The sequence below is a fragment of the Hypanus sabinus genome, chromosome 19, assembly GCF_030144855.1.
Source record: "Hypanus sabinus isolate sHypSab1 chromosome 19, sHypSab1.hap1, whole genome shotgun sequence".
NCBI classification, from domain to species: Eukaryota; Metazoa; Chordata; class Chondrichthyes; order Myliobatiformes; family Dasyatidae; genus Hypanus; species Hypanus sabinus.
This window is the reverse complement of record NC_082724.1, coordinates 3,613,765-3,640,326: the sequence shown is the minus strand read 5'-3', so window position 1 is coordinate 3,640,326 and position 26,562 is coordinate 3,613,765. Positions and strand designations below refer to the sequence as shown.

General features: G+C 53.9%; 1 pseudogene; it reads right to left on the bottom strand.

Annotated features, from left to right (window-relative positions):
• The window catches only part of LOC132377680 (solute carrier family 41 member 1-like), a 42,828-nt pseudogene extending 16,673 nt beyond the window's left edge, over nucleotides 1–26,155 (bottom strand).
• Between the last annotated feature and the right edge of the window lie 407 nt (nucleotides 26,156–26,562).

The window sequence follows — 26,562 nt, the reverse complement described above, 5'->3', positions numbered from 1 at the left end:
AGCTGCAGAAGGACCTCTTTACTCCTATACTCAATTCCTCTTGTTATAAAGTCCAGCATGCCATTAGCTTTCTTATATATTAATTTCTTCTGCCTCTCTCCCTTCCTGAAGAGTAGAATTACAAATTACATTTGTAATTTTCCAGTCTTCTGGAACCATTCCAGAAACTAGTGATTTTTGAAAGATCATTACTAATGCCTCCACAATCTCTTCAGCCATCTCCTTCAGAACCCTGGGATGTTCACCATCTGGTCCAGGTGACTTAGCTACCTTCAGACATTTCAGTTTCCCAAGAACCTTCTCTCTAGTCAAGGCAACTTCACACTCTTCATGCCCCCAACGCCTAAAGCTTCCACCATTCTGCTAATGTCTCAGTTTGTCTGCCATTTCGTTATCCTCCAGCAGTCCGATACCCACTCTCCTCTTTTACACCATGGATCTGAAGAAATTCCTGTGTCCTCTTTAATATTATTGGCTAGCTTACTTTTGTATTCCATCGTTACCTTCTTAGTGATATCTTAGTTGCCTTCTATTGGTTTTTAAAAGCTTCCCAATCCTCTAACTTCTAATTAATTTTTATTCTATGTCCTCTCTTTGGCTTTGACTTCTCTTGTCAGCCACGGTTGTGTCATCTTGCCTTTAGAATACTTCTTCCTCTTTGGGAGGTATATATCCTGTGCCTTCCGAATTGCTTCCAGAGATTCCAGCCAATGTTGCTCGGCCGTCCTCCCTGCCAGTGTCCTTTTCCAATCAATTCTGGCCAACTCCCCTCTCATGCCTCTGTAATTCCCTTTACTCCACTGTAATACTGAAACATCTGACTTTAGCTTCTCCATCTCAAATTTCAGGGTGAGTTTAATCATAGTATGATCTCTCGCCCTTAAGGGTTCTTTTACCTTAAGCTCTCTAATCAATTCCATTTCATTGCACAACACCCAATCCAGAATAGCTGATTCCCTAGTGGGCTCAACCAAGAGCTGCTCTAAAAATACATCTCATAGGCACGCTAGAAATTCCCCCCCTTGGAATCCCACACCAACCCGATTTTCCCAATCTACCTGCATATTGAAATCCCCATGACTATCGGAACATTGCCCTATTGGCTGCATTTCCTGTTTCCTGTTGTAATTTGTAGGCCACATCCTTATCACTGTTTGGGGTCTGTATACAACTCCCATCAGGGTCTATTTACCCTTGCAGTTCCTTGGCTGTATCCACAATGATTCAACACCTTCTGACCCCATGTCACCTCTTTCTAATGATTTGATTTATTTTTTTTTACAAACTGAGGAACGCTGCCCCCTCGGTTTTCCTGCCTGTCCTTTTGATACAATGTGTATCCTTGGGCATTAAGCCCCCAGCTACGATCTTCTTTCAGCCGTGATTCAGTGATTCAGATAACAGCACGTGAGGACCTACCGGAGCGGACGAAGGTGGTGCAGAGACTGGGGCACAGGTCCTGCATGCCACGGGGCAGCACGCCTGGCACGCTGCGTTGGTGCAGGTAGGTAGAGATACGGCTGGCCTGGATTGCCACGAGATTTCCGCCGACACCTGGGGAGGGGGCAAAAGCAAAGGAAGACGATCAGGCTGAAGGAGGAGTGGAGTTCGATGTGTCTTCTGATTACGGGGAGGCTGCTCAGCCCTCTGAGACCATTCTGGCCCTCAAAGCACCAGGGAATTGAAGGTGGAAAGGATGGGGAACTATCGTATCAGATGATTTGTCCAGGGCCACCATTACAAAGGAGGTATGACAACACCTTGACTGTCTTTGAATATTCGCAGATCAGCATGTCATCTGGAACCTTGACAAACTTCTATAGATGCACAGTGGGGAGTGTCCTGACTGACTCCATCATGGCCTGGTACGGAAACTCAAGGCCCGTGAATGGAAAATCCTACAAAACAGCCCAGTCCAGCATGGATAAAGCCCTCCCCACCATTGAGTGCATCTACTGTTGCAGGAAAGCAGCAGGTGGGACCCCACCATCCAGGCTATGCTCTCTTCTTGCTCTCGCCATTGGGAAGGAGATACAGGAGCTTCAGGATTCACACCACTAGGTTCAAAAATAGTTATTACCCTCTTGAACCCACGTGGAGAACTTCACTCAGCTCTGAACTGATTCCACAACCCACAGACTCACTTGCAACAACCATTTACAACGTACCTTCTATTAGTTTTTATTTGCACAGTTCGTCTTTCACAAATTGGATGTTTGTCTTTGTATACGTAGAGCTTTTTACAAATTGTTTTGTAAAATGAACCACAAGATGTTATGTCATAACATATACATAATTTGATATACCTGTCTCCCAATTAGTTACCTGTTCCCCATCCACCCACAAATTCCAGTAATGGGGCTGTACAGCTCAGAAATAGGCCATTTGGCCCTTCACCACTCTGCTGCCCATCTACACTGATCCCATTTACCTGGGTAGGAAACATTCAAAGTCACAGTGAATTCAGAGTAAATCCCTGTGCAGTTGGACATCAGCTGTTTGGCAGCAATGGACAACTGCTTCCATTCACAAGTGTAACTTCATCTGGTAGGAAAACTCACCGTTAATAACCGGGGTGAACACAGCCATTCCCTCAAACTTTGGATTCACGATCATCTTGTCCAGGATCAGACCCCCGAAACTGGAAAATAATTTCAAATGGAGTGTTCAAACCAAGATAGAGCAATGCTGAAAAAACTCACAACAACTCAACCAGGAGTGTGATGGGACGGTGTGGAGGGAGATTCACTCTGTGTCTGACCTCGGGAGTGTGTGATGGGACGGTGTGGAGGGAGTTACACTCTGTGTCTGACACTGGGAGAGTGTGATGGGACGGTGTGGAGGGAGTTTCACTCTGTGTCTGACCCCGGGAGTGTGTGATGGACAGTGTGGAGGGAGATTCACTCTGTGTCTGACCCCGGGAGTGTGTGATGGGACGGTGTGGAGGGAGTTTCACTCTGTGTCTGACCCCGGGAGTCTGTGATGGACGGTGTGGAGGGAGTTTCACTCTGTGTCTGACCCCGGGAGTCTGTGATGGGACGGTGTGGAGGGAGTTTCACTCTGTCTGACCCCGGGAGTGTGTGATGGGACGGTATGGAGGGAGCTTCACTCTGTGTCTGACCCCGGGAGTGTCTGATGGGACGGTGTGGAGGGAGTTTCACTCTGTGTCTGACCCGGGAGTCTGTGATGGGACGGTGTGGAGGGAGATTCACTCTGTCTGACCCCGGGAGTGTGTGATGGGACGGTGTGGAGGGAGATTCACTCTGTGTTTGACCCCAGGAGTGTGTGATGGGACAGTGTGGAGGGAGTTTCACTCTGTGTCTGACCCTGGGAGTGTGTGATGGGACGGTGTGGAGGGAGTTTCACTCTGTCTGACCCCCGGGAGTGTGTGATGGGACGGTGTGGAGGGAGATTCACTCTGTGTTTGACCCCAGGAGTGTGTGATGGGACAGTGTGGAGGGAGCTTCACTCTGTGTCTGACCCTGGGAGTGTGTGATGGGACGGTGTGGAGGGAGTTTCACTCTGTCTGACCCCGGGAGTGTGTGATGGGACGGTATGGAGGGAGCTTCACTCTGTGTCTGACCCTGGGAGTGTGTGATGGGACGGTGTGGAGGGAGATTCACTCTGTGTCTGACCCCAGGAGTGTGTGATGGGACGGTGTGGAGGGAGATTCACTCTGTGTCTGACCCCGGGAGTGTGTGATGGGACGGTGTGGAGGGAGATTCACTCTGTGTCGTGATGGGACGGTGTGGAGGGAGATTCACTCTGTGTCTGACCCCGGGAGTGTGAGATGGGTCGGTGTGGAGGGAGATTCACTCTGTGTCTGACCCCGGGAGTGTGTGATGGGACTGTATGGAGGGAGATTCACTCTGTGTCTGACCCCGGGAGTCTGTGATGGGACGGTGTGGAGGGAGATTCACTCTGTGTCTGACCCCGGGAGTGTGTGATGGGACGGTGTGGAGGGAGATTCACTCTGTGTCTGACCCCGGAGTGTGTGATGGGACGGTGTGGAGGGAGCTTCACTCTGTGTCTGACCCCGGGAGTGTGTGATGGGATGTTATTGTTTGGGATTGATCAAGGTCCGATTTCAGTCGATGGTGATGTGTATTCGGAGCCATTTCCCCGACCCACCTGCTGATCACCATGGCGATGAGGACGGGTTGCCAACCGGACCTCAGGACCTCTCGGATCTGTGGACTCCGCCTGGCAATCGTCACCCAGACCGGGATCACGGCCACGAGGAGAGCACACACAGACGGTGCGACGTACACCTTGCCTGGGGTGAGGAAGTCAGCGTGTCAGCAGGCTCACCCCCATCCGTCACCCCACCAACTGATTACATCCATGTCACCCCTTTACACCTACAGCTCTGGCGGCAGGTGTGAAAGAGGAGAGGCAAAGTTCAGAGGGGAGGGAAGAGGTGGCTTTTTAGCACTAACCCCACAGTGTGACCCTCCCTCAGTACTGCCCCTCCCACAGTGTGACCCTCCCTCAGTACCGCCCCTCCCACAGTGTGACCCACCCTCAGTACCACCCCTCCCACAGTGTGACCCTCCCTCAGTACCACCCCTCCCACTGTGTGACCATTTACACAGTGACCCTCCCTCAGTACTGCCCCTCCCACAGTGTGACTCTCCCGCGGTACCACCCCTCCCACTGTGTGACTCTCCCTCAGTATCGCCCCTCCCACAGTGTGACCCTCCTCAGTATCGCCCCTCCCACAATGTGACTCTCCCTCGGTACCACCCCTCCCACTGTGTGACCCTCCCTCAGTATCGCCCCTCCCACAATGTGACTCTCCCTCGGTACCACCCCTCCCACAGTGTGACTCTCCCCCAGTACCACCCTTCCCACAGTGTGACCATTTACACAGTGTGACTCTCCCTCAGTACCACCCCTCCCACAGTGTGACCATTTACACAGTGACCCTCCCTCAGTATTGCCCCTCCCACAATGTGACACTCCCTCGGTACCACCCCCTCCCACAGTGTGACCCTCCCACAGTGTGACCCCCCCTCACCACCACCTCCCACAGTGTGACCCCCCCTCACCACCCCTCCCACAGTGTGACCCTCCCTCAGTACTGCCCCTCCCACAGTGTGACCCTCCCTCAGTACTGCCCCTCCCACAGTGTGACCCTCCCTCAGTACTGCCCCTCCCGCAGTGCTGCCCCCACCCTTGCGACGTACCCAGGTTGCTGGTACAGGGAGCTGCCGATGAGGGCCAACAGGGAGAGAGTGATGAGGTCACCGAGGCTGGCGGCGATTGGGGGTGGCCACGTTATCGGGGTTTATCCCAACCTTCCTGGAGCCAAGGATCACAGCGATCATCACCAAACCTGAGAAGAGAGGAGGACCGTGAGAGAGAATGACTGCGGGTAGAGAGGAAGGGTGTGGGGCGAGGAGACGACAGGGGAGGGAGAGAGGAAGGGTGTGCGTAGGAGTAGGGTTAGGATGAAGTGGGGAGTAAGGGGAGGGTAGTGGGAAAGTGAGGGTTCAAGGTGGGAGTGTAGTGTCTGCATTATAACAAAAACTCTCTGGGAAACTGGCCCATCACAGTGAAACACTCCCTGGGACATGTTGGACTAATCCCTGGAAAATCTAGCTTTGTCCTTTCTGCAGGAACCCACCCCCAAATCATGGACAGAATGGACTCCTAGCTGGGAATCCTCTGACGGGCTGGGGAACTGAGAGAGTCACCCCGTCCTCCTCCAGTGGGGTGACCCTCTGTCTCACAGCCCAAGTTCAATTCCAACGTCCACCACCGTCTGTAAGGAGTTTGTGTGTTTTCCCCGTGACCGCGCGGGTCGGATGCCCCTGTTCCCTCCCACGTTCCAACGTGTTGGGTCAGCAGGTTAATCGATTAATCAGTAACTGTGTAACGACCCTCAGTGTGTCAGTGTTGGGTAGATGCACAGAGAGGTCGGAGAGGGCCTGAATCCCCTGCTCTGCTGGGGGCAAGCAGGAAACTAATAGGCTGAATGGCCTCGTCCTGCACTGTGATGTCATTGGGGTGAAGACTGGTGGAAGGTCAGGGTAGTTTGGGGCTAGAGTTCCCAGACCAACACCCCACCCAGTAGCTGAAGACAGAATTGCAGAGACTTGTGGGATCTGACAGTGCTGGGCCGAGTGGCCTCCCCAGCCCCGAATTCACTCTGTTCTTGGACTGCAGGCGAGGGGGAGAGCAGGCAGGGGTGGGGAGTATCAGGCTGCCTGTGCGGGGGGCGGGGGAGAGCAGGCAGGGGTGGGGGGTATCAGGCTGCCCGTGCGGGGGGCGGGGGAGAGCAGGCAGGGTTGGGGGGTATCAGGCTGCCCGTGCGGGGGGCGGGGGAGAGCAGGCAGGGGGTGGGGGTATCAGGCTGCCCGTGCGGGGGGGCGGGGGAGAGCAGGCAGGGGTGGGGGGTATCAGGCTGCCCGTGCGGGGGAGAGCAGGCAGGGTGGGGGGGTATCAGGCTGCCCGTGCGGGGGGCGGGGAGAGCAGGCAGGGGTGGGGGGTATCAGGCTGCCCGTGCGGGGGGGCGGGGGAGAGCAGGCAGGGGTGGGGGGTATCAGGCTGCCCGTGCGGGGGGCGGGGGAGAGCAGGCAGGGGTGGGGGGTATCAGGCTGCCCGTGCGGGGGCGGGGGAGAGCAGGCAGGGGTGGGGGTATCAGGCTGCCGTGCGGGGGGGCGGGGGAGAGCAGGCAGGGTTGGGGGGGTATCAGGCTGCGCCCGTGCGGGGGGGCGGGGGAGAGAGCAGGCAGGGGTGTGGGGGTATCAGGCTGCCCGTGCGGGGGGGGCGGGGGAGAGCAGGCAGGGGTGGGGGGTATCAGGCTGCCCGTGCGGGGGGGCGGGGGGAGAGCAGGCAGGGGTGGGGGGTATCAGGCTGCCCGTGCGGGGGGCGGGGGAGAGCAGGCAGGGGTGGGGGGTATCAGGCTGCCCGTGCGGGGGGAGAGCAGGCAGGGGTGGGGGGTATCAGGCTGCCTGTGCGGGGGGCGGTGGGAGAGCAGGCAGGGTTGGGGGGGTATCAGGCTGCCCATGCGGGGGGAGAGCAGGGCCAGGGGTGGGGGGTATCAGGCTGCCTGTGCCAGGGGGGGCGGGGGGAGAGCAGGCAGGGTGGGGGGTATCAGGCTGCCCGTGCGGGGGGCGGGGAGAGCAGGCAGGGGTGGGGGGTATCAGGCACGCCCGTGCGGGGGGCGGGGGAGAGCAGGCAGGGGTGGGGGGTATCAGGCTGCCCCGTGCGGGGGGCGGGGGGAGAGCAGGCAGGGGTGGGGGGTATCAGGCTGCCCTTGCGGGGGGCGGGGGAGAGCAGGCAGGGGTGGGGGGTATCAGGCTGCCCGTGCGGGGGGCGGGGGAGAGCAGGCAGGGGTGGGGGGTATCAGGCTGCCCGTGCGGGGGGGCGGGGGGAGAGCAGGCAGGGTTGGGGGGTATCAGGCTGCCCGTGCGGGGGGCGGGGGGAGAGCAGGCAGGGGTGGGGGGTATCAGGCTGCCGTGCGGGGGGCGGGGGGGAGAGCAGGGCAGGGGTGGGGGGGTATCAGGCTGCCCGTGCGGGGGGCGGGGGAGAGGCAGGCAGGGGTGGGGGGTATCAGGCTGCCCGTGCGGGGGGGCGGGGGAGAGCAGGCAGGGGTGGGGGGTATCAGGGCCTGCCCGTGCGGGGGAGAGCAGGCAGGGGTGGGGGGTATCAGGCTGCCTGTGCGGGGGGGCGGGGGAGAGCAGGCAGGGTTGGGGGGTATCAGGGCTGCCCCGTGCGGGGGAGAGGCAGGCAGGGGTGGGGGGTATCAGGCTGCCTGTGCGGGGGGCGGCGGGGAGAGCAGGCAGGGTTGGGGGGTATCAGGCTGCCCGTGCGGGGGAGAGCCAGGCAGGGGTGGGGGTATCAGGCTGCCCGTGCGGGGAGGGGTGAAGGAGGGAACAGAGGTACCGAGCGAGCGAGCAGCGATAAATGCTGTCGAAGTGCTGCCCGCACACAGCAATGCGACTCGGTCAAAGTCGATGTGGTCCCTGGAGAACGATCCCAGGATCACGGCGGCCACAGCGGCCAAGAATCCCACCACCGTGGCCTGGACCTGAGGCAGAGAGACAAGCGGGATCGTCAGCATACGGCCCCGACACACGCACACGCAGCAAATCTCCACACACACGTACCTGCACACCCCTGGAACATATACAAGCACCAGCTGCAAGACGGTGCCGATCAGCACGAAGATATCCAGTGGGTGGCTCACTAAACTTTAAATACCTCTCTACTGAGCTGCCTTCACTGCAACCCGCAGCAGGCATTTTCCCTGTTATCATTTCAGAGCTGACTTCCGGGGCCCAGACACAAGAGCAATCACAAAGAAAGCACGACGGCACCTCAGGAGTTTGCGAAGGTTCGGTGTGACATCGAAAACTTCTATAGATGTGTGGTGACCGGCTGCATCACAGCCTGGTATGGAAACACCAATACCCTTGGATGGAAAGTCCTACAAGCAGTGGATATGGACCAGTCCATCACAGATGAAGCCTCTCCACCACTGAGTTCATGAACATGAAACACTGTCACAGGAAACCAGCATCCATCATCAGGGACCCCCACCACCCAGAACATCCCCTCTTCTCACTGATCCATCAGGAGCCTCAGGACTCACACATCCAGGATCAGGGACCCCCACCACCCAGAACATCCCCTCTTCTCACTGATCCATCAGGAGCCTCAGGACTCACACATCCAGGATCAGGGACCCCCACCACCCAGAACATCCCCTCTTCTCACTGTTCCATCAGGAGCCTCAGGACTCACACATCCAGGATCAGGAACAATCATCAGGCTCCTGAACTACAGGGGGTAACTTCACTCCCTCCATCACTGAACTGTTCCCACAAACCTATGGACTCACTTTCAAGGACATTTCATCTCATGTTTTCGATATTGATTGTTTATTGATAATTATGTTTTGTATTTGCACAGTTTTGGCATTAGTTGTTTTCCAGTCTGTTGAGTGTGGTTTTTCGATTCCATTGTGTATCTTGGACTTACTGAATGTTCCCACAAGAATATGAATCTCGGGGGTGTATGTACATGTTCACCAATAATAGTTACTTTGTGCTTTGCATGCAGTACTCACGGGGGGCACACAAGTAGGCACAACACACACAGGGCACAGTCACACATGCACAGTACACACACTTACACGTATAGTACACTCACACACTGTTCTCAGCCCCCCAGCCAGTTGCACACTCACAGTTGCGTGTGCACTCTGTTGTTCTCACACACCGACAAATGCTCCCTCCCACCCTTGCTCATTCACTCCCTCCCTCAGTTCCTCAGTCGCTCTCCCTCCCTCACGGCATGGAGGGTGGGAGCGGGGTGTCACGTGGCCCCATGCCCTACCTGAATCAGAGCCAGGTTACACGTCACCATGGTCCACCTGTCACTGGAGCTGTCCAGCTTGCCGGTGTTGGCCTGTCGGAGAAGCAGAACGTGGGGTTGGCGAGAGAGGCCGGACAGGAGCAGGGAACCCGTCCATTATCACCACAAGGTCAGGGAGTGAAGGAGTGGACCCGACACAAGATTAGATGTTCCTTGTATTAACTTTTTTGTTAAAGATTAGCTTTATTTGTCAATTGTATTTCGAAACATACTGTGAAATCTGTCTTTTGCGTCAATGACCAACACAGTTTGAGGATGTGTTGGAGGGTGCAGCCCCGGCAGTGTTGCTATGTTTCCTGTGCCAATATAGAAGCCCCCACAACTTACTAAATCTAACCCATTATGGTTTGAAATTCTGGGAGGAAGGCCACAGAGTCACGTGAAGAACTCCTTACAGACAGCAGCGGGAATTAAACCCTGACTGATCACTACTGAGAAACATTGTGCCTACCGCTACTCCGACAAGCCGGGGTGGGGGGCAGCCGACTCCCAGCGGGTGCATGGGGGAGGTGACATCAGGAACAGAGGGGGAGGCAAGGGAAACATTGCGAATCATTACGGCTTAGCCGAGGAGTGGGGAGAGAGGGTCGGCAAGGGAAACGAGGGGATACTCACTGCCGTTGACAGGCGGGAGGCCAGGGTCATCTCCAGGTTACCCTTCAGGCCCACCAGGGCAGGGGTTAGGATGAAGATCTCCGAGACAGCCTTAAACACCGGCCAGTGCTGCAGAGAACAAGAAAGAGGGGTTACAGTCTGTGACCATGTTTACCCCCAATCTGGTGACAAGCAAATCATCCCGGCACCACATCAAGACAGGCTGGACCTGTGGAATCACATCTCCATCTTGTTGCTCTCATCCACCCTTGAGAGAAAAGGGGACGGGGTCCTCTGCTGGGGCTGAATTGAATTGACTTTATTTCCTACATCCTTTACATACATAAGGAGTAAAAATCTTTACATTACGTCTCCATCTAAATGTGCAATGGTAGTAATTTATAATAAATAGAACAGTCAATGTAACATAGAATACACTCAAATCAATGTGAATTAATCAGTCTGACGGCCTGGTGGAAGAAGCTGTCCCGGAGCCTGGTCCTGGCTTTTATGCTGCAGAACCGTTTCCCAGATGGTAGAGGCTGGGATAGATTGTGGTTGGGGTGACTCGAGTCCCCAATGATCCTTCGGGCCCTTTTTCACACCTGTCTTTGTAAATGTCCTGACCAGTGGGAAGTTCACCTCTACAGATGCGCTGGGTTGTCCGCACCACTCCCTGCAGAGTCCTGCGATTGAGGGAAGTACTGTTTCCATACCAGGCAGTGATGCAGCCAGTCAGGATGCTCTCAATTGTGCCCCTGTAGAAAGATCTTAGGATTTGGGAGGCCCATACCAAACTTCCTCAACTGTCTGAGGTGAAAGAGGCGCTGTTGAGCCTTTTTCACCACACAGCTGGTATGTACAGACCACGTGAGATGTACAGCCTCACCAGCGTCTGGTACCACTGCACCATGAGCTCCCACCGTTACACTCAGCCCCGACTGATGAAAACCTTCTTTACCACCCTGTCTACCTGTCACTCCACTTGCACTCCAGGCTCTCTCTGTTGTACAGCTCTCCCCAGGGGTCGGTTGCTCACTGTGAAAGTCATAGCCTGATCTGTTTGCCCACCCTGCTCCGTGCGGACCTTTACTATGAATGACTCTCAGGGTTGTATACAGTGACGTTATTGATAATAAAGTTACTTTACACTTCGACTTTCCAAAATGCAACACTTTGCACCCCATTCGTTCGATAAGCACAAGATGTTGCACGCTGGACTTTCAGATTCCTTTGTTAATTCTGATAATCTTCATCATCACAATACAATGTTTGCAGGTATCTATAACCATCGTGGACATAATCTGCCCTACAAAGTGCCTTTCCCAAAAGTTCCCTTCTGCAAAATCCTATTATCGTCGTACGACATGGGTGATCACAGTCTCTCCCTGACCATGACTGTTCTTGGCAAATTTTTCTACAGAACTGGTTTCCCATTGCTTTCTGGGCAGTGTCTTTACAAGGTGGGTGACCCCAGCCATCGTCAATACTCTTCAGAGACTGTCGGCCTGACATAACCAGGATGTGTGATATGCACCAGCACCTCCTCCCATGGCTTCACGTGACCCTGATCGGGGGCTAAGCAGGGGCTGCACCTCGCCCAAGGGTGACCTGCAGGTGAGTGGAGGGAAGGAGCACCTTACACCTCCTTTGGCAAAGACACATCATCCACGGGCTATTAATACAAACACTTCACGTCATCTTAAGTTCTCTACCCCCATGCGGTTAATCTGATCAACCATTCTAGTGAGCCGTCTATCTAAGATCCTCATCACTCAATACTGCAAACACTTTAAATACTGTTTGCATTGTGAATTCATGCTGGTGACATTTTTATTTCATATCTCTACTTTCTAACTTTATTTTTATATAATTATTTATTCTTCATTATTGTTGAATGATTTTTGTAGCATGTCACACCCTGACCAACACACCACAGCAAATTACTAACTCAAGTTAACGTAAATGGCAAATGAAGTTGTTTCCTGATTCTTCACACCACAGAAACAGGCCCTTTGGCCCATCTAGTCTGTGCCGAAATATTAATCTTTCTAGTCTAACTGACCCGCACCAGGACCATCCCATACAATTACTTATCCAAACTTATCTGAAATGTTGCAATCAAACCTGCAACTACCACTTCCACACTTCCAGCTCGTTCAACCCTCACGCTCCCCTTAAACATTTCACTTTTCACCATAAACCCCTGACGTGTGGTTCTAGCCTCACGCAGCCTCAGTGGAAAAAGCCTGCTTCCTTTAACCTGTGCTGAGATGAACCTCAAGGTCCTTCTTTCAGTGTCCCACCCTTCCACTGCACGGCCCTCCTCCTCGTCCTCTGTGTGGGACTCCATCAGGCGTGCACCCACCTTGGTCCCCTACACAGTGGGAGAGTCTAGGACCACACAGAGAGTACTGGGCTCACTCCTGGGTCCTTTATCGAAGAAATGATGAGCTGGCATCGGATAGGAGGTTCACCACAACGATCTTGCCAATGAAAGGGTTAACATACTTGGAGCGTTTGATGGCTCTGGGCTTGTACTCACAGGAGTTTAAGGGGGGAGGTGGAATCCCATTAAAACCTATCAAATATTGAAAGGCCTAGTTAGAGTGGACATGAGAGAATGTTTCCCAGAGTGGGGGAGTCTAGGACCAAAAGACATAGAGGGATGTCCAGTTTAAACAGAGATCAGGAAGAATTTCTTTAACCAGAGGGTGGTGAATCTGTGGAATTCACTGCCACTGACAGCTGTGGAGGCCAAGTCATTGGGTATATTTAAAAGAGAGGTCGATAGGTTCTTGATTAGAAAGGGAGTCAAAGGTTTTGGGGAGAAGGCAGGAGAATGGAGTTGGGTGGGGGGGAATCAGCCCTGATGGAATGGTGGAGCAGAACTGATAAGACTTGATGGGCTGAATGGCCTAACTCTGCTCCGGTCTTTTGGCCTTAGCTTCTCCTATCCATGTGGAAGGCGTTTAAACGTTGCTATTGTGCCTGCCTCAAACAGAGTCAAGGTAAATAAATTCCACCTGCTGCTGCTCTGCCTAATACCACATCCCAAAGATGTGTGGGTCACTGGGATAACATTGCCCCTTTGCGTGGGTGGGGGTGCGGAATCTGGGGGAGCTGATGGGACAGCGGGGAGAACATATCTGGATCGGTGTGGACGGGTATTGATAGTTGGCACAGACTCTGTACCATGTGTTATACAGCACAGGAACAGCCCTTCAGCCCATCTGGTTCAGACTGACCAACATGGCTATTAAGCTCGTTCCATTTGCATGTGTTCGACCCATATCCCTCTTATCCCTTCCCATCCACTTGCCTGTCCAAGGCCAGTTAATGTGTTAATGTACCTGCCTCAGACTTACCCCGCAAAGGGGTTTACTCCACAAGGGATCAGCATTGGCACAGTGGCCCCAATAGCCAGTTACATCCAAATACCTTTTAAATGAAATGGCAGAGATAGAGAGCGAGACAGGGAGGAGGATGTGGAGGCCTCGAGGGGCAGACGGAGGGGGTCTCGGCGGGGAGGAGGATGTGGAGGTCTCGAGGGGTAGACGGAGGGAGTCTCGGTGGGAAGGAGGATGTGGAGGCCTTGAGGGGCAGACGGAGGGAGTCTTGGTGGGGAGGAGGACGTGGAGGCCTCGAGGGGCAAACGGAGGGAGTCTTGGTGGGGAGGAGGACGTGGAGGCCTCGAGGGGCAGACGGGGGTCAGTGGAGAGGAGGATGTGGAGGCCTCGAGGGGCAGACGGAGGGGGTCGGTGGAGAGGAGGATGTGGAGGTCTCGGGGGGGAGGAGGATGTGGAGGACTCGAGGGGTAGATAGAGCGGGTCTCGGCGGGGAGGAGGATGTGGAAGTCTCGAGGGGCAGACAGAGGGAGTCTCGGCGGGGAGGAGGATTTGGAGGTCTCGAGGGGCAGATGGAGCGGGTCTCGGCGGGGAGGAGGATGTGGAGGTCTCGAGGGGCAGACGGAGGGGGTCTCGGCGGGGAGGATGTGGTCTCGAGGGGCAGACGGAGGGGGGTCTCGGCGGGGAGGAGGATGTGGAGGTCTCAAGGGGCAGGCGGAGGGGGGTCTCGGTGGGGAGGAGGATGTGGAGGTCTCGAGGGGCAGATGGAGCGGGTCTCAGCGGGGAGGAGGATGTGGAGGTCTCGAGGGGCAGACGGAGGGAGTCTCGGCGGGGAGGAGGATTTGGAGGTCTCGAGGGGCAGACGGAGGGGGTCTCGGTGGAGAGGAGGATGTGGAGGTCTCAAGGGGCAGACGGAGGGGGTTTCGGTGGAGAGGAGGATGTGGAGGTCTCAAGGGGCAGACGGAGGGGGTCAGTGGAGAGGAGGATGTGGAGGTCTCAAGGGGCAGACGGAGGGGGTCGGTGGAGAGGAGGATGTGGAGGTCTCGAGGGACAGACGGAGGGGGTCTCGGCGGGGAGGAGGATGTGGTCTCAAGGGGCAGACGGAGGGGGTCTCGGCGGGGAGGAGGATGTGGAGGTCTCAAGGGGCAGGCGGAGGGGGTCTCGGTGGGGAGGAGGATGTGGAGGTCTCGAGGGGCAGATGGAGCGGGTCTCGGCGGGGAGGAGGATGTGGAGGTCTCGAGGGGCAGACGGAGGGAGTCTCGGCGGGGAGGAGGATTTGGAGGTCTCGAGGGGCAGACGGAGGGGGTCTCGGTGGAGAGGAGGATGTGGAGGTCTCAAGGGGCAGACGGAGGGGGTCTCGGTGGAGAGGAGGATGTGGAGGTCTCAAGGGGCAGACGGAGGGGGTCGGTGGAGAGGAGGATGTGGTCTCGAGGGGCAGAAGGAGGGAGTCTCGGCGGGGAGGCAGACGGGGTCGCAGAGCTGATCATCAAGAAGAGTGATTAAGGGAGGTCTGAGAGATGGAGAGAGTGTTGGAAATTCTGGAAAGATGGGCTGCGAATGACGTTTCTGAGAAGCTCTTTATCAGTAACTGTCAACTAACTTGGACCGAAAACAGAAACATTCCTGCACCTTGTACATCTAGTGACACACTCTAAATAGAACTAAACAATGCGGCAAATGTCACAAGTTAGTTTGGGGAGGGGGGAAGGGGGGAGTGGGTGGATGCAGAGAGTTAGCAACTTAGCAATGGGAAAATGGCCCTGTTAATCCAGGCTTCAAACATCCCAGGAAAACATTCACAGCTGGTGAACCTTCTATAAACCAGCATAACGGGACAGATGGGTTTTACCAACACCTCACACTGAGGGAGGGGTGGTACTGAGGGAGGGGGTCACACTGTGGGGGGGGGGGGGTGGTACCAAGGGAGGGTCACACTGTGAGGGGTGGTACTGAGGGAGGGGTTCACACTGTGGGAAGGGCGGTACTGAGGAAGGGTCACACTGTGGGAGGGGTGGTACTGAGGGAGGGGGTCACACTGTGGGAGGGTCATACTGAGGGAGAGGCGATACTGAGGGAGGGGGTCACACTGTGGGAAGGGCGGTGCTGAGGAAGGGTCACACTGTGGGAGGGGCAGTACTGAGGGAGGGGGTCACACTGTGGGAGGGGTGGTACTGAGGAAGCTCCGTAATCTAACCTTCCAGCAAAATTGCACTGATCAGTCTATCAAGGGATCTTGCTGTGTGCAAGTTGGCTCTCCCAGAATGCCCCAGTGATGGTTGCTATGGGAAGCCCAGATATTGTGATAGGTGCTATATAAATCCAGACTTTCCTTCTGGGACATTGGAAATCAGAGATAGACTCACTGGCCCCCACCCCCAACCTGATGGATGGAGGCCATTGATCCATTTGGCCTATACTATCCAACTCTGCAATATGCCACCCTTGTGAACCCCCAAAAATAAGTCACTGAGGCCCTGTTAAGCCCCACCCAGTAGACCGAGCGTCTCCCCCCCCCCCACCAATACCCAGCTGGAGCACACAGCACAGAAATACCCACTTGTACCACGTCGACCACGATGCCGGCAGCTACCATCCCGAGGCCCGCCAACAGGAAAGGCACCAGCACCTGGCAGGTCACGCCGGCGCCCGTCTCTGCCCGGAATCCCGCCGGCAACTGGCTGTGGCGGCAGGTGAACCCACGCAGCCTCTGCTCCTGGAACCACAATTCCAGCTCGATCTGCGTCACCAGCATGGCTGCGGAAGTCCACCAGCACCCCTACCCTCCCAAGCCTATCCCCATGAGAATCTCCTCTCTGGATCCCTCTCCTCGGGCACTGGACACCGGGCCCTCTTCCACACACACGGTCGGGCAGAAAGCAACTTCGAGCCCCCACACTTTCCCTCCTGATGAACTTCACTGTCCGGGAGCCCGTCCTTGGGTTAAAATCCAGGTGCCGTGTTCGGAATAACCACAACTGCCGACGGATTTAGAGGGTTGCCTCGAAGGTCCGAAGATGTGACAAGATTTCAGCTGAATTCACTCTTGCCGACCCCGGTGGGCTGGAGGATCAGGGGATGGGTTTATTTCTGACCTTCCCTCTCCCTGCTCAGACTTGCATCGCACACCCCTCCCCCGACAGAGACAAATATTCGGAGCCGAGGCCCGGCCCCTGGCAGAGAGCAGGCTGTGCAGTTTCTGCAGAGTCACTGATGCATTGTGAATCTGTCTGCACTTCAGCCGGGGAGAGCTGTCCTGAAGGGGGGGGGGGGGGAGCGAGGGAGTACAGGTGGGAGGGAGTGTGGACTCTTACCCTGATCCCCGTTCCCCTCCCCACCAAACGATGAGGTCTCGCGGCATCACACCATCCTGGGGCAAGGGGGGACTTAGCCCCATCCCGCTCACCACCCACCCCTCCCCGCTGAGCAGCCCAGCTTCTCCGCTCATCCACCGAGGGGGCGGGGGAAATCCGCGGGTCACAGTGGCGGGCAGCGGGGCGCTCCGTCCGGGCAAGACGTTGGCAGTTCTCAGGGACCGAGGGCACAACTGTGTCCGGTATTCCCAGAGAAAGAGCAGTGGTGTCAGCAGGAACTGTGGGATGTCCGGGGAATGCTGGTCACCTGGGAACCACAGGGGATTAACTGGGATTAGTTGGGAATACTCGCCTCCATAGATACTGTATTCGGGTTACGTTAGAACACAGAAGAATACAGCACAGGAAGAGGCCATTCGGCCCACAATGTTGTGCTGAACCAGCTATAAAGCAAATCAGAAACACCCAAACACGAATCCCTCCTCCCTACACTGGGTCCATCTGCCTCCATCTTCTTCACTTCCACGTGCCTGTCCAAACTTCTCTTGAAAGCCTCTATCACCATACCAGACAGCGCATCCCAGGCATCCACCACTCTGAGTAAAAAACTTACCCCTCACATCCCCTCAGACCTACCCCCTCTCACCTTCAATGCATGCCCTCTGGTGTTAGACATTTCAACCCTGGGAAAAAGACAGCGTCTGTCTACTCTGTTTGTGCCTCTCGTAATCTCATAACCCTCCCTCAGCCTCCGATGTGCCAGAGCAAACAACCTAAGTTTGTCCGGCCTCTCGTGATATTACCTGCCCTGTAATCCAGACAGTGCCATGGTGAACCCCTTTTGCTCCCTCTCCAACATCCTTCCTACAGTGGGGCACCAGAATTGTATGCAATATTCCAGATGAGGCCGAACGAGAGTTTTATAAAGGTTATAGTGATTTAAGACACAGGGGCAGAATTTGGCCATTCAGCCCATCGAGTCTGCAACACCACTCCATCACGGCTTATTTATTGTCCCTTTCAAGGTCATTCTCCTCCCCCCAACCCTTACTAATCAAACTCCACTTTAAATCTACCCAAGGACTGGGCCTCCACAGCCATCTGTAGCAATGAATTCAAATTCACCACACTCGGCTAAAGAAATTCCTCCTCATCTCTGTTCTACAGGGACACCCCAATTCTGAGGCTGTGCCCTCTGGTCCAAGACTCCCCCACTATAGGAAACATCCTTTCCACATCCACTCTATCTGTGCCCTCTGGTCCTAGACTCCCTCACTATAGGAAACATCCTTTCCACATCCACTCTATCTGTGTCCTCTGGTCCTAGACTCCCTCACTATAGGAAACATCCTCTCCACATCTACTCTATCTGTGTCCTCTGGTCCTAGACTCTCCCACTACAGGAAACATCCTCTCCACATCCACTCTATCTGTGTCCTCTGGTCCTAGACTCCCCCACTATAGGAAACATCCTCTCCACATCCACTCTATCTGTGTCCTCTGGTTCTGGACTCCCCCACCAAAGGAAAGATCCTCTCCACATCCACTCTATCGAGGCCTTTAAATATTCAATATGTTTCAAATAGATACCCCTGCCCCCCCCCCATTTCTAAACTCCAGCAAGTACAGGCCCACAGCCATCAAACAGTCCTCATAGACATTAAACAACAACACACACAAAATGCTGGTGGAACACAGCAGGCCAGGCAGCATCTATAGGGAGAAGCACTGTCGACGTTTTGGGCCGAGACCCTTCGTCAGGACTAACCCAAAGGAAAGATAGTAAGAGATTTGAAAGTAGTGGGGGGAGGGGGAAATGCAAAATGATAGGTGAAGACCGGAGGCGGTGGGGTGAAGCAGAGAGCCGGAAAGGTGATTGGCGAAAGTGATACAGAGCTGGAGAAGGGAAAGGATCATGGGACAGGAGGCCTCAGGAGAAAGAAAGGGTGGGGGGAAACACCAGAGGGAGATGGAGAACAGGCAAACAACTAAATATGTCAGGGATGGGGTAAGAAGGGGAGGAGGGCAGTTACAGAAGTTAGAGAAGTCAATGTTCATGCCATCAGGTTGGAGGCTACCCAGCCGGTATATAAGGTGTTGTTCCTCCAACCTGAGTTTGGATTCATATTGACAATAGAGGAGGCCATGGATAGACATATCAGAATGGGAATGGGATGTGGAATTAAAATGTGTGGCCACTGGGAGATCCTGCTTTCTCTGGCGGACAGAGCATAGGTGTTCAGCGAAACGGTCTCCCAGTCTGCGTCGGGTCTCACCAATATATTAAAGACTGCATTGGGAGCACCAGACGCAGTATACCACACCGGCCGACTCACAGGTGAAGTGTCGCCTCACCTGGAAGGACTGTCTGGGGCCCTGAATGGTGTTGACGGAGGAAGTGTAAGGGCAGGTGTAGCACTTGTTCCACTTGCAAGGATAAGTGCCAGGAGGGAGATCGGTGGGAAGGGATGGGGGGAACAAGTGGACAAGGGAGACTCGTAGGGAGCGATCCCTGCAGAAAGAGGGGAGGGGGGGAGGGAAAGATGTGCTTGGTAGTGGGATCCCATTGGAGGTAGTGGAAGTTACGGAGAATTATATGTTGGACCTGGAGGCTGGTGGGGTGGTAGGTAAGGACAAGGGGAACCCTATCCTGAGTGGGGTGGTGGGTGGATGGGGTGAGGGCAGATGTGTGGGAAATGGGAGAGATGTGTTTGAGAACAGAGTTCATGGTGGACGAAGGGAAGCCTCTTTGTTTAAAAAAGGAAGACATCTCCTTCGTCCTGGAATGAAAAGCCTCATCCTGAGAGCAGATGCGGCAGAGACGGAGGAATTGTGAGAAGGGGATAGCATTTTTGCAAGAAACAGGGTGGGAAGAGGAATAGTCCAGATAGCTGTGAGAGTCTGTAGGCTTATAGTAGATATCAGTAGATAAGCCGTCTCCAGAGATGGAGACAGAAAGATCAAGAAAGGGGAGAAATGGACCAGGTAAGTTTGAGGGCAGGGTGAAAGTTGGAGGCAAAGTTAATGAAGTCAATGAGCTCAGCATTTGTGCAAGAGGCAGCACCAATGCAGTCGTTGACGCAGCGGAGGAAAAGAGGGGAATGGATACCGGTATAGACTTGGAACATGGACTGTTCCACAAAGCCAACAAAATGGCAGGCATAACTGGGACCCATACAGGTGCCCATGGCTACACCCTTGGTTTGGAGGAAGTGGGAAGAACCAAAGGAGAAATTATTGAGAGTAAGAACTAATTCCGCTAGATGGAGGAGAGTGGTGGTAGAGGGGATTTGGTTAGGTCTGGAATCCAAAAAAAAGCAAAGAGCTTCAAGACCATCTCGGTGGGGGATGGAGGTATATAGGGACTGGACGTTCATGGTGAAAATAAGACGGAGGGGGCCAGGGAACTTAAAATCATTGAAAAAATTCGAAGCATGAGAAGTGTCACAAACATAGGTGGGAAGAGATTGAACAAGGGGGGAATAAGACAGTGTCAAGGTAATTGAACAAGGGGGAATAAGACCGTGTCAAGGTAATTGAACAAGGGGGGATAAGACAGTGTCAAGGTATTGAACAAGGGGGAATAAGACAGTGTCAAGGTATTGAACAAGGGGGAATAAGACAGTGTCAAGGTAATTGAACAAGGGGGAATAAGACAGTGTCAAGGTATTGAACAAGGGGGGATAAGACAGTGTCAAGGTAATTGAACAAGGGGGGATAAGACAGTGTCAGGTATTGAACAAGGGGAAATAAGACAGTGTCAAGGTAATTGAACAAGGGGGGATAAGACAGTGTCAAGGTATTGAACAAGGGGGAATAAGACCGTGTCAAGGTAATTGAACAAGGGGGATAAGACAGTGTCAAGGTAATTGAACAAGGGGGGATAAGACAGTGTCAAGGTAATTGAACAAGGGGGGATAAGACAGTGTCAAGGTATTGAACAAGGGGGAATAAGACAGTGTCAAGGTAATTGAACAAGGGGGGATAAGACAGTGTCAAGGTATTGAACAAGGGGGAATAAGACAGTGTCAAGGTATTGAACAAGGGGGATAAGACAGTGTCAAGGTATTGAACAAGGGGGAATAAGACAGTGTCAAGGTAATTGAACAAGGGGGGATAAGACAGTGTCAGGTATTGAACAAGGGGGAATAAGACAGTGTCAAGGTAATTGAACAAGGGGGGATAAGACAGTGTCAAGGTATTGAACAAGGGGGGATAAGACCGTGTCAAGGTAATTGAACAAGGGGGAATAAGACAGTGTCAAGGTAATTGAACAAGGGGGGATAAGACAGTGTCAGGTATTGAACAAGGGGGGATAAGACAGTGTCAAGGTAATTGAACAAGGGGGAATAAGACAGTGTCAAGGTATTGAACAAGGGGGAATAAGACAGTGTCAAGGTAATTGAACAAGGGGGGATAAGACAGTGTCAGGTATTGAACAAGGGGGAATAAGACAGTGTCAAGGTAATTGAACAAGGGGGGATAAGACAGTGTCAGGTATTGAACAAGGGGGAATAAGACAGTGTCAAGGTAATTGAACAAGGGGGGATAAGACAGTGTCAAGGTATTGAACAAGGGGGGATAAGACCGTGTCAAGGTAATTGAACAAGGGGGAATAAGACAGTGTCAAGGTAATTGAACAAGGGGGGATAAGACAGTGTCAGGTATTGAACAAGGGGGGATAAGACAGTGTCAAGGTAATTGAACAAAGGGGAATAAGACAGTCAAGGTATTGAACAAGGGGGGATAAGACAGTGTCAAGGTATTGAACAAGGGGGAATAAGACAGTGTCAAGGTATTTGAACAAGGGGGAATAAGACCGTGTCAAGGTAATTGAACAAGGGGGAATAAGACAGTCAAGGTATTGAACAAGGGGGGATAAGACAGTGTCAAGGTATTGAACAAGGGGGAATAAGACAGTCAAGGTATTGAACAAGGGCGGATATAATGTCTCATAGACATTAACCTGGGTTTTGTAAGCCTGCTCGGGACCCTCCCCAGTCTCATTTAAAACACAAGGATATACTGCTGGGCTTTATGAGACACTGGTGAGGCCCCACTCAGAGTACTGAGAGTAGTTCCGGGCCGCTTCTGGAAGAAAAGACATGCTGACATTGGGGAGGGTCCAGGGGAGGTTCACAAGGATGACGTGACAGAGGAAAGCCCTCCCTCCCCTAAGGAACAGGCCTCCTTTCAGGCTGCAACCAAGGGGGGTGGGGGGGAGGATCCCAGTCAGGGCAAACCCACGCAAAGCCGGAGGACCAGACAAGGTACCTGGTCAGGCGCTGAGGGACTGTGCGGTCCCATCAACAGTAGTTTTAGCGGAGATCTTTAATACCCCTTTGAAACAATCCATTGCCTCTGCGGGGTCCAAGCCAGGCAGCATCATTCCGGTGACCTCAACTGAGCAGCTGCTAATGAATTGTATAAAATCCCACCTTCCAGCTGGATTGGAGCCGTTCCAATGCACCCACTGCTCAAACCCATCCACTGATGATTCCCCCCCCCCCCAAATCCATCCTAATCCACCTGGAAAATGATGCCAGCATGTCATTCATCGACCTCAGTTCAGCGTTTGACACCACCGCTCCTCACAGACTGGCGGCTGACCGGTCCTCGACAGGACTCAACACTGCTCCGTGGAACCGGATCGTGCACTTCTTGAGGGAAAGACGCCATTCACTGACTGTGGTAATATTTTGTTTTGTACGCTGTGTTTGATAAGTGTTTTGTGGGTGCACTGTGGCCAGAGGAATGTTGTTCCATTTCGTTGTACAGAACTGGGTGCCTCAGACCTTTGCACAGTCCTGTAGGAATTTTATGTATCGCACTGTACAGCTGCTACAATAAAAACAAATTCCATGACAGATGTGAGTGATGATAAACCTGATTCTGATCTGGGTCTCTATTGTGGACTGAGAGTGGGAAGGGGGCAGGGAGAGGGGAATCATGGTTGGGAAAAGGGGAAGGGAGAGGGGAGGGAGCGAGGAGCACCAGAGAGACATTCTGTAATGATCGATAAACCAATTGTTTGGAATCAAATGGCCTTGCCTGGTGCCTCAGGTGTGTCTGCACCCATGCTACCCCCCTCCGTCCCAGCACTCCTTCTATGCCCCCTCGTCCCACACCCCTCCCACGGCCATTCCCAACATCCTTTGCTCCCGCCAGATTTATAAACTCGCTCTCTACTCCACGTTGAGAAATACAATAAAGTGGAAATGTTCCATGTGGGACCAGTTACAGAGAGGAGTGTTGAGTCGCAATGAGGACAGTTTACCCTCCAGCTTCTGAGGGATGATTGTGTTAAATGCTGGAAAGACACGCTGGCAGAGGAGGCCATACTAAAGTCCATGTGGACAACATCCGCTGCCTCTCCTTCATTAACTTTCAGAATCAGAGTCAGGCTTATTATCAACAGCACGTGATGTTAACTTGTTAACTTAGCAGCAGCAGTTCAATGCAATACACAATCTAGCAGAGAGAAATCAAAATGATAAATAAATTAGTCGTGTATTGAATAGATATTTTAAAATGTGCAAAAACAGAAATACTGTATATTAAAAAAAGTGAGGTAGAGTCCAAAGCTTCAATGTTCATTTAGGAATCGGATGTCAGAGGGAAGAAGCTTTTCCTGAATCGCTGAGTGTGTGCCTTCAGGCCTCTGTACCCCCTACCCAATGGTAACAGTGAGACAAGGGCATGCCCTGGGTGCTGGAGGTCCTTAATCATGGACGCTGCCTTTCTGAAACACCGCTCCCTGAAGATAACTCCTGGTAAATTCCTCAAAATAACTACACGACCTCCCTCAGATGAAGCCAAGCTGACAATCCCTAATCAGTCTGTCTCTCCAAATACTCATATATCTGGTTACTTAGAACACCCCCCCGCCCCGATAATTTACCTACATCTGACACCAGCCTATAATTCCCTGGTGTGTTCTTAGAACCTTTCTCAAACAACAGAGGAACGTCTCTCCCCCAATCCTCCAGCACCTCACCCATGGCTAAGGAAGGGAGAGCTGGGGAACAAACACCTCATTGAGGGGTCCGCACTGGAAAGGAAGGGGGCAGCTTGGAGAACCTGAGCACCAAGGTCTGAGGATCTACCCTGGGCCCAGCATATCGCTGCCATTAGAGAAGCTACAGTTCATTCTGAATTTTGGGGAGATGTCGTTTGTCACCAAAGATTCTAGGAAATGTCTACATTCTGACTGGTGAAGAAGCTCCAACCAGATGAGAACAAGGCTGCAGGTGACAGACAGCCAGTCCCATCTCTGGCACAACCCTCCCCACCACTCTGCCCCACAGGACATGCCCCCTCCTCAATGTCACCATCGGGCAGGAGGTACAGGAGACACACACTCAGCCATTCCAGAACAGCTCTTTCCCCTCTGCCACCTGATGTATGAACGGCCCTATTCCTCTTATTATTTATTTTATTTCTCAGTGTAACTTGGTGTTTTTTCTCTTGCCTCGTTTCATCACAACCACTATCTGTTCTGGGACCCACTGACCTCGGGCACACCCAACCCCCCGGAATCACTCGGATCCGGATCCGATCGGGAATCGAGCCGCTCACCTGAATGATGTCAAGGACGCATCCGGCCAGGACCATGCCCAGACCCGCCAGCAGGTACGGCAGCAGGACCTGGGAACACACCTCCCACGCTGTTTCCTCCGCCTCTCGCCGGTCCCCAAGGGCTCGCTCCGTCCGTCCCGCCGGCCGCTGCGTGGCCTGGACTCGGAGACGAGGCTGGGGTCGCTCCCCACGCGGGGTCCCGGTGTCCTCCATCTCGGCCTTGGTGGGCACAGAAAATGCTGCCGTCAGAGAAGCTGCCGCCTCTGGTCCCACCAACCCTCCACCTGCAGGGGCTATTCCCCACACAAGATCCGAGCGGGGTGGGCAGCGGGAGTTATTGGGGGCTCGCGGGGTGGGTAGCGGGTCTAATTGGGGTCTCGCGGGGTGGGCAGCGGGGGTTATTGGGGGCTCGCGGGGTGGGTAGCGGGTCTAATTGGGGTCTCGCGGGGTGGGCAGCGGGGGTTATTGGGGGCTCGCGGGGTGGGCAGCGGGTCTAATTGGGGTCTCGCGGGGTGGGTAGCGGGTCTAATTGGGGTCTCGCGGGGTGGGCAGCGGGGGTTATTGGGGGCTCGCGGGGTGGGTAGCGGGTCTAATTGGGGTCTCGCGGGGTGGGCAGCGGGGGTTATTGGGGGCTCGCGGGGTGGGCAGCGGGTCTAATTGGGGTCTCGCGGGGTGGGTAGCGGGTCTAATTGGGGTCTCGCGGGGTGGGCAGCGGGGGTTATTGGGGGCTCGCGGGGTGGGTAGCGGGTCTAATTGGGGTCTCGCGGGGTGGGCAGCGGGGGTTATTGGGGTCTCGCGGGGTGGGTAGCGGGGATAATTAGGTTCTCGCGGGGTGGGTAGCGGGGTAATTAGGGTCTCGCGGGGTAATTAGGGTCTCGCGGGGTGGGCAGTGGGGGTAACTGAGGCTCTCCGACAGTGTACAAGATACCTTTGACTGGGGAGTGTCTGTCATCGCACACAGTGTAGAAAGGAGAGGTGGGGGGAAAGGGGAGGAAGTGGGCTAGAGGGAGGGGAATTGAATGGGAACATGGGGGCGGGATGACGAAAGGTGTGTGAGGGGGTACGGGGGCCGATATGCAATTTGGGACTCCGTTCAATGGGATTCCAGCCATACGGCTCCAAACAGAGAAAGTTCCGAAACTCTTTAACGAAAGTTTGACGGAACTTCTTTCTGACCTCCGGCTCCGGGATACGTCCCGCCTCTTCCGGCGCCCTCACCCCCTCCTCCCCGCTTGTATCCCAGATTAATGGAAGATCCCTCAGTTTATTAATTCATCTTTTGATTAATTCAACGTGGACGAGACGGAAAAGAATTCTGCGGACTTTAGGAAGGGGCGGGCTAACCACTCCTCATACACGGCTCCTTCGTGGAGAGAGTCAGGGTCACCAAGTTCCGGGCGTGCACATAACCGACGATGTCACCTGCTCCCGCAACACTACCTCTTTGGCCGAGAAAGCACAGCAGCGATATTGGGGCTGACACCCACTCCCTATTTTAACTAAATTTTACAGGAACACCCTCCCCTCGAGAGTGCCCGGACCAGATGCATCACCGTCTGCTACGAGAATTGCATGGCATAGGGACATAGAAAACCCATAACACAGTGCAGGTCCTTCGGCTCACAAAGCTCTGCCGAACATGCCCCTACCTTAGAGGTTACCGGGGGTTACCCGTAACCCTCTATTTTACTAAGCTCCATGTACCCATCCAAAAGTCTCTTACGAGACCCTGTTGTATCCGCCTCCACCACCGCCACCGGCAGCCCATTCCACACACTCACCACTCTCTGCGTAAAAAACTCACCCCTGACCTCTCCTCTGTACCTTCTCCCCAGCACCTTAAACCATGCCCTCTCGTGCTAGCCGTTTCAGCCCTGGGAAACATCCAGGAAACATCCTTGTATAATCCTTGTATATCTCCTCTGCACCCTTTCTGTGGTTTCCACACCCTTCCTGTAGCGACTGGAAGTCAAAGTTCAAAGTACATATATGTCACCATACACAACCCTGAGATTCATTTTCTTGTGGGCATTCTCCGTAAATGCAAGAACCACAATAGAATCAATGAAAGACTGCACCCAACAGGGGGGACTAACAGCCAGCGTGCGAAAGACAACAAACTGTGCAAATACAAAAATAATAATAATGAGTAAATATCAAGACTATGAGAGTCCTACAAAGTGAGGAGTCCTGAGGCTCCTGATGGAACAGTGAGAAGCGGGGACGTCCTGGGTGGTGGGGGTCCTGATGTTGGATGCCGCTTTCCTGCAACAATGCTGTGTAGATGCACACAATGGTGAGGAGGCTTTACTGGTGGTGGACTGTCCCTACAAAGGATTCCTGAG